The 12383-nt window shown below is 36.0% G+C and overlaps 1 pseudogene; it reads left to right on the forward strand.

Moving 5' to 3' along the window:
- The window catches only part of LOC132174445 (probable leucine-rich repeat receptor-like serine/threonine-protein kinase At3g14840), a 14553-nt pseudogene extending 3999 nt beyond the window's left edge, over window positions 1–10554 (forward strand).
- The last annotated feature ends 1829 nt before the right edge of the window (window positions 10555–12383 follow it).

The raw sequence follows: 12383 nt of genomic DNA on the forward strand, positions 1-12383 counted from the left end.
GTTACCGAGCAAAGGTGGAATCTTTCAATCTTCTTGATTGGGTAATTTGAATCTCTTTCTTTCTTGCATTTATTTCTTTTACACTCCTGTTAATTTTTATTTTGCTTGTATTAATTTTATACCTTGCTCCTATCTTCCCGTTTCCAGGCACAGCTTTTAAAAGAGAAAGATAGTCTATTGGAATTGGTCGATCCAAGGTTGGGCTCTAACTACAAGAAAGAAGAGGTTATGGTGATGATCAATGTGGGTCTCTTATGCACTAATGCTTCTGCAGCAGTTAGGCCTTCCATGTCTTCAGTGGTGAGCATGCTTGAGGGCAACACTGTTGTTCCAGGGTTGGTTTCAGATCCAAGTGTCTCAAATAATGAAATGAAAGAGGCAATGTGGGAGCATTTTCAACAAACTAAAGAACAGAATATGAGTGACAGCCAGAAAGAGAGTGTTTCTTCTTCATTGATACATAGCACATCAACGGGCCCATGGACTGCTTCTTCTACATCTGGTGTTGATCTATATCCAGTCAATTTATATTCTGATTACTTAGAGAAAAGAGCTTAGAGAAGTTGAAGGGGCTCGATATCGCAATATCGTCGTTAGTATAAACCTTAACGTCGCAATTGTTTGTTGAATATTTTTCATTTTCATTTTACAAGTTTTCTCGGATTATGACTGAAAGAAAAGGCATGATTACATATGTAAGATCCAAGCCTAGACATTAGGTAAACCTGGTCTATATGGATCAAACTCATTAATGTGCTATTATTATTAGTATGGGATATTATTTTAGTTTCACAAAAATCGTGGCCACATAGGCATCATTATTTGCATGTGATTTTTAATCTTTACAGTGTTTTAAATGAAATCCCATTCGATTTCCAAAAAAAAAAATCAAATCCCATTAGTCAATATCTTTAATTAAGGCCACAATTATGATTAAAAAAATATTACCAACTGAAATATGGAAAGAATTCAATGTGCAAAATATTGAGATATTAGAGAGAGAAATGAAGAAAGATGGAAAGTCACATAAAAAGAAAGGCTCCAATTATAGTTAAAAGGTTAGTCAATGCTCCTTAATTAAGGCCCCAATTATAATAATATATACAAAATAAAAAATATTGAGACTTTAAAATATGGACAAAAATTTTCTCCAAACCAGTCGTGAGGAAATATCCTCCAACCCATTTAAAATAGTGCCAAGTAGATTCTATTCTAGAGAGAGGCTCTGCCTTCTCTCTAGAATTTTACTCTCTTTTCTTCTAGACAACACTAAGAAGAACTTCAAGAAGAGGGAAGATCTAGATCTAGATCTTCCATCCTCCCCTTTCACAATAGCAGTGCTTGGTTTCTTCTATGGAGGCTCCACTAGTCTTCGTTTCTAGCAAGTTGCTTTAAATCTAGTTTGTAGATCTAGATCTAGATCTAGATCCAGATCTAATCTCTTCAATCTTAGATCTGATCGTCTTCTTCAGCCAAGGAGTGTCTTCCGAAGGGATGTCTACGATGCCATGCTACTCCGCTGCTGCTTGTGGGGTTTTTGTTTTTTGTTTTTTATTTTGTTTGTTCTAGCCTTCGAGTTGAGGATGGAGTAGATCGATGTTGATGCTTAACTCTCATGGCCGGATTTTCAGTTTCTAGTTGTTTTTTTATTTTTGTTTTGTATTTGGACTACCCATGTCCTAGATTTAGTATGCACGAAGCAGATATGTTCCTTAAATGTAATTGTACATGGTTTAGAAGAAACTTGAAGTCATTTTTATGACTTTGTAACCTTCATAGCTTTTGGCTATGATTTTTCAGAGCTGTATGCTCATGGAATTTCATCAATGGAAGTTTCATATTTTTCAAAAAAAATAGTGCCAAGTGTCTATAAATATTTAAGATACTGTTATTAATGACGTTAAGAATTCAATGTATCTTTTTAATGTTTATAGACACTTGGCACTATTTTAAATAGTTTGGAAGATATTTCCTTCAGACTGGTTTGGAGAAAATTTCAGTCTCATATCTGTTCCTTTTATGTGCAGAATCTCTGAGTTCAATGATAAATAATGCTAATGGGGCGGGGGCTTTGACGGGGGTAGCTACTTCTAGGAGGGCCCCCAAATAAGCCATATGTTCTTTGTAGATGACAGTCTGTTATTTTGCAGGGCCAGCGTCACACAATGGGAAAGGTTGCATAATATTTTGCAACTTTATGAAAAAGCGTCGGGCCAACGGCTCAACAATAATAATACCTCCCTGTTTTTTAGCAAAAATACGGCAATGGTGGATAAGAAAGCAATTTTGGCAATTGTAGGAGTACCTGCTACCCAACGTTATGACACTTATTTGGGCCTCCCAGCTTTGGTGGGAAAATCACGCACAGCAGCTTTCAAGGGCATTCTAGATCCGGTGTGGAAAAGACTACAAGATTGGAAGCTGAAATTTTTATCCTAAACTGGTAAGGAAATTCTACTAAAGGCGGTAATTCAGGCAATTCCGTCTTACTGTATGGGTATTTTTCTATTGCCAAATGACCTTTGTTCGGATATCAATTCTCAAATGCGAAAATTTTGGTGGGGTCACCAAGAAAATGGGACTCGAATTAATTGGATGAGTTGGGGGAAGATGGGTATGGCCAAAGCTTCAGGTGGAATGAGCTTTCGGAATCTCAATCTTTTTAATAGGGCCCTATTAGCGAAACAAAGCTGGAGACTATGGAAGGAACCGGAGAGCTTAGTTGTGAAGATCATGAAAGCGAAGTATTATCCGGATGGATCTATCCTAGATGCCAAGGTGGGTGCAAAGCCATCCTTTGCATGGAGGAGTATACATAGCTCTTGTGACGTGTTAAAGGAGGATCTATTTTGGCGTATTGGGAATGGAGCTACTGTTTGAATATGGAAGGATAGGTCGATTTCTAACTCGTCAACGTTCTGAATAATCTCTCCAACGAATGTCCTCAGTTCAGATGCCACTATGAAGGAATCAATTGATGCAGATAAAAAGGTGGGGAATGTCCTATTATTGGAGCGAATTTTTTACAAGGAGGAGGTCCAATTGATCCAATCCATTCCTATTAGCCGCACAAACTAGCCGGACACCTTGATTTGGAGAGGTACTACAAACAAAATTTTTTCCGTTAAGAGTGCTTATCATATGCAGTTGGAAAATAACATAACGGGTTCAGTTGCGAGCTCCTCTAGCAGGGGGCCAATCAAGTTTGGAAAAAGCTGTGGGGCTTGGCGTGTTTGAACGTCGGAATTTTTTTTTGTGGCGAGCTTGTCATGACATCCTCCCTACCCAGGAAAATCTCCTCAAATGGAAGGTAATTCAGGATCCTAAGTGCCCAATCTGTGGCTTCATGGTGGAAACAAGTTTTCACATTTTATGGCAAAGTCCAGCAGCTTCGGATGTTTGGGGTATGGGCCCTGTAAAATTCCAAAAGAGTTGTTTTGTTGGTCCTAGTTTTCTAGAGGTTGTGGAAGGGATATTTCAAAAGTGTACCCAAGATGAGATGACCTTATTTGCCGGGCTAGCCAGAAGGATTTGGCTGAGACGTAATGATAAATTACATGGTGGACTGTTCTCTCATCCGACCACCATTTTTAACCAAGCAAAACAGGCTGAAGATTTCAAGGCTGCTCAGGACGAGAGGCCCACGAATATGCATAACAACGTCATTGAGGGTCCAAACAAATGGGGAGCTCCAAGTATGGGATGGGTTAAAGCCAACTGGGATGCTTCTTTGAGCTGTAAGGAGGGGTGAATGGGAGGTGGGGTGGTGATACGGGACTGCTATGGACAAGTGGTAGTGGCGAGATGTTTCTCTCGTGGGGGGAACCCCTCACCGATAGCAACTGGATCAATGGCGGAGCTGGTGGCTATAGACTTATGCCGGAAAATGGGGCTCACTCATGTGCATCTGGAAGAGGATGCTAAAAGTCTTGTAGATGCTGTTAATTGCAAAGAGGATGATTGGACTCGACTAGGTCATGTTGTGGAAGATATCAAGATTGAACTCCAGATGTTCACCCACTGGAAAATGAGCTTTAGAGAAGGGAACCAGGCTGCACACTCTCTTTCTAAGTTTGCTGCCAAAAATGGAGTGGATATTGTATGGAGTGAATCTCCAGATTGTATTTCCGAGACTATTTTGTTAGAGCAAGTTGCTCTAGCACAGTGATTCAAATAAGGTTTCAACTTTTTCCTTAAAAAAAAAATAAAAATAATAGAGTTTTTCCCCAAACTGGATTGGATGAACTTCTTCTAACGTAATTTATAAAAATGACATGTGTCCATTTTTTTAATAATATATGAGATGCATATGAATTTTTAGTAAAATTTATTCCAACTTTTTTCCTGCTATTAAAAAAACATATGCATTTCACATGTTTAAAGGATTCATGTCATTTTTATAGATTGAGTTGGAGGAAATTTCTCCAACTTAGTTGGAGAAAAACTCTGTCAACTTTAAAAAGTTTACAATGTCATCAATCTCTTAGTATTTTATATATAAATTTTCAAAATATTTTTATTTTTAATTTTTTGAAAATATAAATAGACTCCAAAATACACCTAGACTAGGTGTTTATAAAAAATAATGCGAAATTAAAAATTAAACAATCGCAACCAATCATTCACCAAAATATGTAGAACAATAAATCAAATAGACAAATATTTTGGTGACGAAGCGGAGACATTTTAGAGAACTTTCTAAAAGTAAAACCTCTCCGGGGTAGTTATACCCAATAAATCAATCATTATAGAAAAATGAGGATTATAAGAAGTTTATACTTACAAAACCTTTGAAGTCGACACTCTCTTGCATAAGACAAGCGACCCATTAGCCGTCCACCGCACTAGCCCTTCCCAGAATGTTTGAAACCATTCTTCTACTCAATCTTCTTTATCGGAACTCCTATAGGCTTTTTACGTTGTTGATGATCTGTGATGAAGGCACAACATTTTACTCTAAGAGAGACTAACCCTAATACTCAATATGTCAAACGTCCGAATTATACAATTTGTATTTCACAAATATTTTTAGAATTTCGAGTTAGCTTTCCAATGCCACTGCTTTCACTTCAATCTGATTCTTGCGCCAAAAGTTATGATCAAAATATTAAGGTATGTGCAGGATACAAAATTTAATCAAATTCAATTTTAACTCTAATTAAAGAATTTCGATTTGCCCATTTTCTTGATTTGATTAAACTTAACTACATTATATAGCATCCAAAAGGGAGTATATCCATAATCCATATACAGATCTCTAGCTAGTCTCTTCTTTCATCGGGTGGCTACAATTAATTAATCACGTGGTTTAAAACAAGTGGGCATTCGCGATCAGAGACTCACTGCTACTGAAGAATCTTTGTGCTCATCACGTTCAATTCACATCTTTTCAGGGGGACAGTCAAATACATATTCATGCATGTTCATCCCATCCCATCAGCCATGTTTCTCAGTAATGCATACAATGCCCTCGAACCTTCTTCGTTCCTATCATCTTTTGATTGAATGTGATGTTCCTATGTATGACCAGATTTCCAAGACTTGTTTTTCAACAACTTGTGTAGACATTGAGGGACCCGCACGAGGCAAGTGGCATATATGTGTGTTTTATTTTTATTATTATTTTTACAGTTGTCTCCATTATTAAATAAACAAATATTGGATTATTTTTTTATTGATTGTTTTATTTTTCTTATTTTTATTGTTAAGGTTTTATCGTATCAACTTTTATTACTTTTAAAAACACTACCAAGTACCAACTCAATGTTATCTTACTTCAATACTTATATATATATATATATATATATATATATATTTTACAAAAAAAAAAAAAAAAAATAGAGCACATGCACACGCTAGATGCTGTCTTTTTCACCTTTTCACATGTGTCCAATTTTTTGGGCTTGTTAGGCGATCAACTTGTCAAAGTCTAATTTTTTTCTTTTTAACTTTTCAACATTTTAATTTTTTACATCATATCTATATTTTTTTAATTATTATTTAAATAAAAAACTTAATACAAAACAAAAAATTTCACTTTTTTATACAAAAAAAAAAAAAAAAAAATTTAATCTACTTTATATTATATCAATTACTTCTCAACCAAAAATTTTAAAATTACATATCTACCAAGTCTATTCCGAAACAACACCGACATATATGTTCCGTGCATTATTGGAGAGTAATAAATTTCGTGGCCTATTAAGTTTACAAGTTGTCCACAAAATAAGTAAACACTTGCTTAAACTTTACACAATAATAGTTGATTTGTACGTCTTTGAAGTGTTCTCTCTTTATCACTCAAACCAAAAGCAGAAGTTATATTATTCCCTTGCTTCCTCGCAGCTTTCCTCATGCATTAGAGATCAATCAATGTGATTTTGGCACCATTTTGCGAGGGTAGGTGAAGGTGTTTTCGTTAGCAAAATGAAGAAGAAGATGTTTCTTCTTGTTCCATTTCTCCTTGCTTCAACTCTCTTCTTTTGCTTCGCAACCTTTGTTTTCGGAGCCGCTGTGTTGCCGGATGATGAAGGTATGCTTTCATCACACCAGAATAAAAATCAAGTATTTTCATCAGGAAAACGTGCAAATTTGATTGGTTGGATTTGATCGTATATAACTTTTGCAGTGGAAGCTTTATGTGGCATAGCGAAGAGTTTGGGGAAGACGGACTGGAATTTCAGCGTCGATCCGTGCAGTGGAGATTCTGGATGGTTCTACCGAGCCGAAGGATCAAAAGAGAATAATCTCACCTGTGACTGCTCCTCCTCCAATGGAACCGTGTGCCGCGTTGTCAGCATGTACGTCATCACTTGTAAGTATCAACTTCATCTATCAAAATCTTATTATATTAACTTTCTTGTGTGTTGCCTTGATATGAGTAAACACAAATCCAATTTTGATCTTAATAATAACTTGCTTTGGACCTTGATTGTTCCAACAGTGGCCTGGTTTCATGTTTGAGAAGCTCTCGTTGTCCTGATCAAAGTAAGTTTGATCAATTGAAAGTAGTGAATATGTTTTCATCCTTTTCTTTTTTGATGAATATGAATTATATATGTCTACTTTTTAGTTGTTACTAATTTGTTGTTGCATTTATCCCAGAATTATACAAACTTCATATAAATTGCGGCGGAGAAGCAGTAACCATTAATGGAAGTACTGTATATGATGTTGATACAGATCCCGGTGGACCTTCAAAATTCCACAAGAGTCCACAAAACTGGGGATTTAGCAGCACTGGTGACATCATGGATAACGGTCAAACTGACAATTATATTGTGCAAAGTTCATCTAGTCTCTCTGAACTTTACAAGGAAGCACGCATTTCTCCTCTCTCTCTTACTTATTATGCTTTTTGTTTGGGAAATGGAAATTACACAGTAAACCTCCATTTTGAGGAGATAATGTTCACGGATGATAAAAGCTATAGCAGCTTGGGAAGGCGTATATTTGATATTTACATTCAGGTAATTATTACAATATACTTCCACTTTCATCTACTTAAACAGTTGCTAGCATGAAATGGATGACATAAATGGATTAGAATATTGTAGGGAGAGCGTGTATAGAAGGATTTCAACATTGTAAAGGAGGCTGGTGGAGTGGGTAAGGCAGTAATAAAAAAATTTACTGCTGCCGTGACTAATGATACCTTAGAGATCCGTTTCTACTGGGCTGGGAAGGGGACAACTGCTATCCCGGATAGAGGAGTCTATGGTCCTCTTATTTCAGCTATTTCGGTGGGTCCTGGTATTTGATTTGAACCTTTTAATTTCTTTATGGTATCATAGATGTATATATTTTCCTTTTTTGTCCACTTTTTTTTTATGATTTTATTTTTATTTTATATTTTTTTAGTTTGATGTGTACTACTTCAAGATATGCTATTCAAAAATCATCATGATGAATAAGAGAATAAAATCCTTGTCTTGTTAATTTTCATTAAAGTATTCCTAATTGTCAGTTTAGAGCTCTTGTTTTCATGAATTACTTGGTTGGATGATAATTTCTTGTATCAATTACCTTGACAATAATCTTAACATTGTAACTCTTATGTTTCTTTTCTTCAAACAGACTTTATACCACCATCAAAAAATGGAACTGGTATATTTCTAGGTGCAAAGGTCGGGATTGTTGCTGCTGGTGCTTTTGTTATATTTTTGGTTCTAGGTATCCTCTGGTGGAAATGCTGTCTAGGACAGAAAAATAAGATGGAACAAGGTATTTGCAAGGCAATTAATGTTGTTATTATATAGATAAATATTTATTTATGATATGTTCTTTAGAGTCTTTGCATGTATGTTTGAACACACAACAGGTGCATATGCACACAATACACTTTAAAATGTCTCAAACTATGTGGAATGTCAATAATTTGACATGCTTATGCATTTGACTTGGCATCTTCCTCAGATTTAAAGGGTTTGAACTTGCAAACTGGTACATTCACCTTAAGGCAAATCAAAGCTGCAACAAACAACTTTGATGCTGCAAATAAAATTGGGGAAGGTGGTTTTGGTTCTGTTTATAAGGTATTTGCAGAATAAAGCTTTTATTTTCGGTGAATGTTTCTTATTGTTGTTCTTTCTTTTTGAAGGGTTCCTTGTTCATAGGTGAAAAAAGTTTATGTTTCCCAAATGCAGGGCCTTTTGTTAGATGGCACCATAATTGCAGTCAAACAGCTTTCTTCTAAATCAAAGCAAGGGAATCGTGAGTTTGTGAATGAGATAGGCATGATTTCTGCTTTGCAACACCCTCATCTTGTTAAGCTCTTTGGATGCTGTATTGAAGGAAATCAATTGTTGCTAGTATACGAGTACATGAAAAATAATAGTCTCGCTCGTGCTTTGTTTGGTAAAATTTTACCTTAATGCACTTAACTGTTTTTGTTGTGTAGTTTTAGTCATTGATAAGATGCATGTATGCATGGTCATTTACTGTTTTTTATTAATTTGATTGATTGAAGGTCCAAAAGAACATGAGTTGAAATTGGATTGGCCAACAAGACAAAAGATTTGTGTTGGCATAGCAAGAGGTTTGGCCTATCTCCATGAGGAATCAAGATTGAAGATTGTTCATAGAGACATCAAGGCTACCAATGTCTTACTTGATAAAAATCTCAACTCTAAGATATCTGATTTTGGTTTGGCCAAGCTCGATGAAGAAGATAATACTCACATAAGCACCCGAGTTGCTGGAACTTAGTGAGTTGTTGTGTATTAATTTAACTTCACAGTGTTTCGTATTATCTTTTTTCTTGTCTTCATGTGATGCCAATAGATTCAAAGAAATAGAGAAAAAAACAATTGAAAGTAAAGGAATTGCTAGTAAAGTTCAACTATACCAAAAAAATTCAGCTTGAGAAATTTCATTGGATGAATTGTTTTACAATCTAATTTGATTACTTCATGGCAATGATTTTAGTTTACACATGCCATTAAGAACAAAAAAAAAAAAAAAAAAAACAATTACAAATTATTGCCCTTAATATTAGCAATTTTACAAATTCATGATGCTGAAAATGTTACCCATTGTTTCGTGATTTGGTAGTGGATACATAGCACCTGAATATGCAATGCGGGGTTATTTGACTGACAAAGCAGATGTATATAGTTTTGGAGTTGTTGCCTTGGAAATTGTAAGTGGAAGGAGTAATACTAGTTACCGAGCAAAGGAGGAATCTTTCCATCTTCTTGATTGGGTAATTTGAATCTCTTTCTTTCTTGCATTAAATTCTCTTACGCTCTTGTTAATTTTTACTCTACTTGTGTTTGTTCATCTTAAATTGTTAGATTAGGGAATTGTTTCGTGATGAATATCCAATTGTCATATTTTGCAAAGCAAGAAAATTGACAAGGTTCCTAACTAGTACCATGTTATGGCTAATTAGAGGCCACAAATTTTATACCTTTCTCTCATCTCCCTGTTTCTAGGCACTGCTTTTAAAAGAGAAAGAGAGTTTCTTGGAACTAGTTGATCCAAGGTTGGGCTCTAACTACAAGAAAGAAGAGGTTATGGTGATGATCAATGTGGCTCTCCTATGCACTAATGCTTCTGCAGCAATTAGGCCTGCCATGTCTTCAGTGGTGAGCATGCTTGAGGGCGGCACTATTGTTCCAGTGTTGGTTTCAGATCCAAGTGTCTCAAATAGGGAAATGAAAGAGGCAATGTGGGAGCATTTTCAACAAAGTAAAGAGCAGAATATGCATGCGAGCCAAATAGAGAGTGTTTCTTCTACATTGATACAGAGTGCGTCAACGGATGGCCCATGGACTGCTTCTTCTACATCTGCGGCTGATTTATATCCAGTCAATTTAGATTCTAATTACTTGGAGAAAAGAGCTTAGACAAGTTGAAGGAGCTCGATATCTTAGTTTGGTCGCCAAAATAAATTTTATCGTTACCATAGTTTGTTGTATATATTTTTCATATTTATTGTACAAGCTTTCTCGGATTACCGTTGTGATAGAAAATACATGATTACATATGTAACATCCAAACCTCGAAATTAGGTAAACCTGGTCTATATGAATCAAACTCATAAATGTGCTATTACTATTGTGGGATAACATTTTAGTTTCACAAAAACCTTGGCCACACAGGCATCATTATTTGCATGTGATTTTCAGTCTTTTACAGTGTTTTAATTCAAATACTATTAGTCAATATCTTTAATTAAGGCCCCAATTATGATTAAAAAAAAATATTATCAATTAGAAGATGGAAAGAAGTAAATGTACAAGATATTGAGATTTTGGAAAGAGAAATGAAGAAAGATGGAAAGTCACAAAGAAAGAAAAGTTCCAATTATGGTAAATGGATTAGTCAATACTCCTTAATTTTATTTTATTTTTTTTTTTTTGAACAGAAATATTTTAGAATCAATTGATAAAAAATCAAGAATATAAAAGCTTTTACCGTCTTACATCACATAGCATAAAGCTTTGATAAAACATAGTCAAATGCTATAAAATTACAAAGTTATAGACACAATCATAAAATTCTTACAATTAAATCATATCTATGAAATTAGCTTTCGCTAACTCCATGTACAACTTTATTTATGAAACAGATCTACTCCAAGCAGACTAGATCTAAGACATAGGTAACCCAAATTTTCAAAACTTATTTTTCGACCGTGAGAGTAAATCCCCCACACCGGTCAAATCATCCTCAGCCTAAAGATCAGGACAAAAAGAACAAAAAATAAATAGAAGAAAAAAACTAAAAACAACAAAACTCCACCAGAAGCAGCAACGGAGGAGCACAGCATTGTAGACATCCCTAGGAAAACACGACTTGGAGCGTGAGATCCACGTGTCAGCGCGTGAGAAACACGCTCTAGTACGCGAGACTCCGTTGGTTGATCGGTGCAGACACAAAGGAAAGTGAAGAAGCTGGCCGGGACAAGTAGATTTGAGCATGAAGAACTCAATCTAGATCTCAATCTAAAAACTAGAACTAAAATGGAGACTTAAAGAGACTACAGAGAAGACACCAAACATTGCTACAAAGGGGAGGAAGAGGGAGAGTGACAGGGAAGGGGGAAGGAGGGAATAACGGCGAAGCCGTTCTTCCATCCTCTGTGTTTTTTTCTCTTGGTGGCTCAAGCCTAGTAAGATACAAATCTTTCGTCAATGCTCTTTATTTTTTTATTTTTTTTATTTTTTTGAAAGGAATCAGTTCAGTCTCATTCATTGATTAATGAGCATAAAGCTCAAATAACACAGAGCAAAAGCTCTGAAGCAACCATAGCCGAAGCTACGAGGTTACAAGCGTCAAAGATGACTTATTACATTCCAGACTCAAACAAAATCCGCTAACCTATGACTAATTTTCAAATTAAACAGCAGATCTACGCCAAATAAACTCAAACCAATGCATAGGTAGCTCTTATTCATCGGCACTGAGGGTAGAGAACCCCAAGCCAAAGCTCATCATCCTCAACCCGAAAGCCAGGATAACGTTCACATCCATAACCCAAAGGTCTGGACCAAAGCAACAAACCCGAAGGGCATCAGGCAGGCAGATCGAGAGAGAGGACCAAGCATTATTACAAGCAAAAACAAAAACGATTACAGGGAAACAAAACAAGACAGAAAGAACAAAAAAAGGAAAACCAAACAAAATTACAGGGAAATAAACAACATAAAAAGTAGGGCCGGCAATTTTGACACGACCCGCGAATCCGACACGAACACGACACGAAAAAACAGGTATTGAGTTTGGGCTAATCGGGTTCGGGTCGTAATCGGGTCTACCCGATTAAGACCCGAAAATTTCGTGTCTGGCGGGTCGACTCGCCAGACCCGAATTTTTTATTATTATTTTTTTTTCTCTATTTGTTTTTCTGCCTTGCGACCCGCCAGACCCCGATTTTT

This window comes from Corylus avellana, chromosome ca3 (genome assembly GCF_901000735.1).
Source record: "Corylus avellana chromosome ca3, CavTom2PMs-1.0".
NCBI classification, from domain to species: Eukaryota; Viridiplantae; Streptophyta; class Magnoliopsida; order Fagales; family Betulaceae; genus Corylus; species Corylus avellana.